Here is a 5774-nt window from a genome sequence, read left to right on the forward strand (position 1 = left end):
CCGCAAACCGCAGTCGGCTACGTGAGAGTCCAGCGACATAGCCATTACGCTAACTGCTGGTTCCCAAAATAAAATAATTTTTAAACATTTTAAGATCAGGTATAATTTGGCTTTCCTTTTTGAGACACTGTTTTAAAATATAGTGTATTGGGACCAGCAGTTGGCATAATGGCTATGTCGCTGGACTCCCATGCCGTTCAAGTCCCACACCTGGTGGCTTAAACTCACGCTGGGCATGTGTGCGTGCATGCCCAAGATCCCACAAGGAGAATGAAGGAGAAGGGACTGTGGCATGGTCATCCCCCCTGAGGGGTGGTTTCTCACTTCCTGTCTCTCTTTCTCTCTCCGTCTTTCTGGTGAGTGCACATGCCCTGTAACAAAAACCTCTTAAAAAAAAATACATATGTAGTATATTAAGAAAAATTTTGACTTGTAGTAAGGTCAAAAACAGAAAACTACTATTGAGAATGTAGTTTATTACAGTTTCTAAGAGGAGGGGATACACTATGCCACAGGGGAAACTATATGGAGAAGCACCAGGGTTTGTCATGAGCCAGAGGAGAGGGAGAAATGGGGCAAGGGTCTTTTTTTGTTTTGGGAGAGCTTTTTGCTATACGGCATGTGCACATGCCAGACAGAGAGAGACAGAGAGACAGAAAACGAGAAATCACCCCCCAGGGGGGATGGCCACACCTCAATCCCTTCTCCTCCATTCTCCTCTCGGGATCTTGGGCACGCACGCCCATGTGCCCGGCATGAGTTTAAGCCACTGGGTCTGGAACTCAAACCGCAGTCCACTACATGGGAGTCCAGCGACATAGCCATTATGCTAACTACTGGTCCCGGGGCAAGGGTCTTAATTTTGTTTCCCATGGGAGCAGCGGATGGTATAATCGTTGTCTCTGCATTCCCACATGGTAGATCATGGTTTGAGTTTTGGACCAGGTACCTTAAAACTCACACTGGGCGCATGTGCATGCATGCACCAAATCCCAAGAGGACAATGGAGGAGAAGGGATTGCGGTGTGGCCATCCCCACTGGGGGATTTCTTGCTTTCTGTCTCTCTGGCAAGTGCACACACCCTATAGCAAAAACCTCTCTAATACCATTTTGTTTCCTATGGTAAAAAATTATTAAAGCAAGGTACACAGGGTTAGGATTGGCTAGTTTGAATACACTGAGTAGTTTCTGGGTCATAACTGTATCTGGTTGTCTGGTACCTGACTCTAGGGTGATTAGGACAGGTGCATAATGGCCTAGAATTAGGGAGCCTGATAAGGGAGAGAGTTAGGGGGTGGACTTTAAGGGAAGTGGGAGGCAAAGAAAAGGTAATTCATACATACTATTGGGTTGACCAGAACAAGACATGTCCATTATATGTTTGAAGGGCACACTGAGTCCTAAAGCTGTCTATTTTTATTTTTTTAGTTTTTTGCTATAGGGTGCAAGCACTTGGCAGAGAGAAACAGTGAGAGGGAAAGTCCAAAATCACCACCTGGGGGGATGGCCACGCTGAAATACTTTCTCTTCCATTCTCCTCTCTGGATTTTGGGCATGCAAGCATATGCATCCAGTGTGAATTTCAACCACTAGTTCTGGGACTCAAACTGTGATTAGCCATGTGGGAGTCCAGTGCCTTAACCACCACCCCATTTTCTGGCCCTAAACTGCCTCTTTTTAAACACTTCTTTGTATTTCATTGTGTGCATGATCCATGAGGGGCAGATGCAGAAGAGAGGCCAAGCCCAATAGAATAGTTTTTTTTTTTAGGCTCAAACACATCTTTATTAATAAAAATAGTAACCATTACAATTAACATGTTTTTGCCAATGAGAAGTAAGTTTGTTTATTCCTGTAGCATAAAAATCCATGCTTCAGGGTTCTACAAACTCTTAGAAAGCCTCTTCTGTAACCCACTGTTGAAGTGTTTCCCCTGCAACAAACTGTTGATATGCTTGAAGAAATGGTAGTCAGTTGATGAGAGGTCAAGTGAATATGGCAGATGAGGCAAAACTTCATAACAAAATTTTTCAACTTTTGAAACATTGGTTGTGCCACATACAGTAAGGTATTGTCATGGAAAGGAATTGGGCCCTTTCTGTTAACCAATGTTGGTTGCAAGCATTGCAGTTTTCAGTGCATCTCACCCATCTGCTGAGCATACTTCTCAGATGTAACAGTTTCACAAGGATTCAGAATGTTGTAGTGGATCAGACCCCACTAGTAGCCATGACCTTTTTTTGGTACAAGTTTGGCTTTGGGAAGTGCTCTAGAGCTGCTTCTCAGTCCAACCACTGAACTAGTCAACAACAGTTGTCATATAAAATAAACTTTTTGTCACACATCACAATCCAATTGAGAATTGGTTTACTGTAACATAGACTAAGAGAAGATTACACTTCAAAATGACAATTTTATTTTTTCAGTCAGCTGATAAGGCACTGACTTACCAAGCTTTTTCACTTTGCTTCAGAAGCTGAACAACCCAGAGAATGGTCAAAGTTGACTTCTTCAGCAACTTCTTATGTAGATGTAGGAGTGTCAGCTTTAATGACTGCTTTCAGTTGGTCACTGTCAACGTCCGATGGCTAGCCACTACGCTCATCTTTGAGGTTCTTGCCTTCTTTACAAAACTCATTGTACCACCACTACACTGTACATTTGTTAGCAGTTCCTGAGCCAATGTGCTGTTGGTGTTGCCAGCTGTCTCCATTGCTCTATAACCATTCTGAACTTGAATAAGAAAACTGTTAACATTTGCTTTTTGTTTAACATTATTTCCATAGTCTTCAGGTCTTCTACAACCCAAGCACAATCATGGTTGCCATGCCAGTCCCACCTGCCACCCCAAAGGAACACATGCCCCATCACCACAAGAAATCGCGATGTGGAGGCACCAAAATCACAATATAATGATTTTGAATCCTCAAAGATTCAATTTTTCAAGGCCACTGAAAACTCCAGAGGCACCTGGGGAAATTCTACACCTTTTCTGTTCCCAAGAGTTCCCCAGGCCAAAAATGAGGACAAGATACTGCTGGCATGTATACTTGGAGGCTGATGACTCTGTCCCAAAGATAAAGCTCACTCTCAAAGAGGGCCTAATTGTCCTAGTTGTATCCTGCCCTTGCAGCCAGTCCCTAAGATTGTCTCTAGGGTGAGACCCAAAGGAACTCAGCTTCTGGTGGAAGAAGATGGGATTCAGTGGATAGTGATACCTGACTTTTGATGGGAAGGTGAAGGTCTCAACCTCTGCAGTGAAGAGACCAAGAGAGCCAGCCTTAGTGGGTAGACCTGCAAAGAAGACATAGATACACAATTCCATTACCTCCTCGGCCTGGGCTCTGAGTTTCATTGTCTACCCTCTGCTCTTCCCTGTGTAAATTTGCAAAGTGCCTTGGCAGGATGATGGGAAGATATAACGTCACCTATTGTGCCATCTTTCCCTCAAAGATTATGGCCCTATGTCTGTTGTCTAGGTTTGAAAGTAGTACCTTCATGTACTTGGTATAATTTTTTTAAAGATTTATTTAATTCCATTTGTTATTCTTTAACTTGACTAGAGAGAGAGAAAGGGAAAGGAAAAGGGAGAAAGTAAGCCACCAGGTCCAGGATTCAAACCACAGTCAGCCATGTTGGAATCCAGTGCCTTTAACCACCATGCCACCTGCCAGCCCCAACTCAGTTGAATTTAATAATTGTTTATAATAGTTTATTTCTTATCTCCTTCAAATGTATGCCCACTGGCCCTCTTATTAATAGGCCATATTTCTCCCTTTGTCCCATACTAAAATAGCATTTCATTCATGGTTGGAGTTTTGAGATGTTAGATTTGAAACAGGAACTGAATGTATATATCAGATATGAAATATGTTGCTAACAACTGGATATCACACTGGGTAATTTATAAATAAAAATTTACTGGGTAATTGGGAGTCTTGATGTATTTTTGCATAGAAAAATGTCACGCTTTCTGGAAGAACTAATACTTACTTCAATTTTGAAGGTCCAAGGTCAAGGAGCCATATTTGGTGGTGTTCCTATTGATGGGGCCTCTGGAGTCTTAAGGCAGCATGGGGCATCACATAGTAAGACAAGAGCGAGAATGCCTGTCTGTCCCCATCTTATAAAGCCAACATGATCATCCAAGGGGCCTCACCCTGATGACCTTATCTAATCCTAACCATCTCCCAAATGTATAGTCAGGTTTAGTCTCCCATCTCCCCCCTTCATTTTTTTTTAGATTTTTGCTATAGGGTGGGTACACTCACCAGAAACAGTCAAAGGGAAAGTGACAAATCACCTCCCAGGGCAGATGGCCATGCTACAGTCCCTTCTGTGATTTCCAAGTCAAGTCTGGGATTTGAGCTGCGGTAACCCCTGTGGGAGTCCAGTGCCTTAACCACCACGCCACTAGCTGGCCCCAGTCTCCATCCTCTTAATACTTCCACAATACAACCAAATTTCAACACATGAACTTTTGGGGGACATATTCAAACCATAGTTATCAGTAAGAATTATTAAACAGACAAGTGTTGCTCAATAAATTGAACACAGTATTCCACAAATCACAACTTTTGTGCTATTATTTCAGAGTGGTCAACATTTATCTTTGAGAAGCAAAGCCATGGCACCATCTGGAGTATTTTTTTCTCTTGTCCCTAACAGTACACAGACTAACTTCACACTTGAGAGTGCATAGATTTGAATTGTAACAGGATGGCATTTATTGGCTTCCCTACCAGTAGAGGCTCTTGGGTCTGAATGACTATAAAATGATAAGTGTGTTTGGATTTATAGCATTTGGGGCATCTGAAATATTTTTAGCCTCTGTGAGCATACTGAGCTTTCTGGAGCTTGAACTAATGTCTCCAAACACTGGATCAGTTGCAGACAGCACTCCTCAGACATGCTGTCTGGTTATCACATTCCCTCCACCCCCAGAGGAATCCTGCATTCTACCCTTTAACCCGAATAAGCCATTTCCCAGTGCTGCTGCCTTATAACTTGGTCTTTTTTATTTCATTTTTAAAACATCTAGTCTTTACAACATATAATATTATTTTCAATGCATACACGCATTGCCTGTGAAGCAAGTCAAAGATAACACTGTAAACAAAAGTGCGTTTTCCCCTGGGCTCCTTTCTCATCCACGCCCACTGTCCCCCCCATCCTGTCCGTCCCCCCGCATCCTGTCCGTCCATCCCCTGGTATCTACCTATCTTTCTGTTTCTAAAACCATAAAGAACTTCGTCTTGGGACCAGCAGTTAGCATAATGGTTATGTCGCTGGACTCCCAAGTAGTCGACCGTGGTTCTAATCCTGGACCAGGTGGCTTAAACTCATGTCAGGTGCATGTGTGTGCATGCCCAAGATACCAAGAGGAGAATGGAAGAGATAGGATTGCGGCGTGGTCATCCACCCTGGGAAATGATTTCTCGCTTTCTATCTCTCTGTCTCTCGGCGGAGCGGAGGAGCCCTAAAGCAAAAAAAAAAAATAGGGGGGGGGGAGGTTAGAGGAAGCTAGCTCCCAGGGGAACCCGGCTCTGTGGAAACTCCCTTACCACAAAGCTCTGCGCGAACAGCTGCGGGATGGGCCAAGAGGAGGACTCGTAGACATCACTGCGGAGCGGACGAGGGCGGGATTTCCGGCGCCGACTTCGTAGTGGCCATCTTGGCTTTTCTTGGGAATGTTTTCCCCGGTCAGAGGCGGGGAAGGCCTGGGTTTGACCGAGGTGACTGGTGGAAACTGTTTCTTTGCACAGAGGCGGGG

General features: G+C 43.9%; 1 protein-coding gene and 1 long non-coding RNA gene across 5 annotated transcripts in view; one reads left to right on the plus strand and one right to left on the minus strand.

Annotated features, from left to right (window-relative positions):
- The window catches only part of LOC106733157 (zinc finger protein 418), a 32251-nt gene extending 28300 nt beyond the window's left edge, over positions 1 to 3951 (plus strand). For 2 of the 3 annotated variants that reach the window (XR_003547549.1, XR_003547550.1), the window contains one exon: positions 2475 to 2696. The gene's annotated coding sequence lies outside the window, so the exon portion shown is untranslated. Of the gene's footprint in view, positions 1 to 2474; positions 2697 to 2787 lie in introns of those variants that run through there. The other variant, XR_003547551.1, reaches the window with a different exon arrangement.
- On the minus strand, positions 2808 to 5768 carry LOC106733671 (uncharacterized). Of its 2 annotated transcripts, XR_003547555.1 has the most exons (3): positions 5566 to 5768; positions 3995 to 4063; positions 2808 to 3295 (listed from the first exon to the last, which is right to left on the minus strand). It is a non-coding gene; the product is annotated as an uncharacterized LOC106733671 (long non-coding RNA). The 2 variants fall into 2 exon arrangements; XR_001369616.2 differs by lacking the exon at positions 3995 to 4063.
- Between the last annotated feature and the right edge of the window lie 6 nt (positions 5769 to 5774).

This window comes from Tupaia chinensis, unplaced genomic scaffold (assembly GCF_000334495.1).
Source record: "Tupaia chinensis unplaced genomic scaffold, TupChi_1.0 Scaffold144336_1, whole genome shotgun sequence".
Lineage (NCBI taxonomy): Eukaryota > Metazoa > Chordata > Mammalia > Scandentia > Tupaiidae > Tupaia > Tupaia belangeri.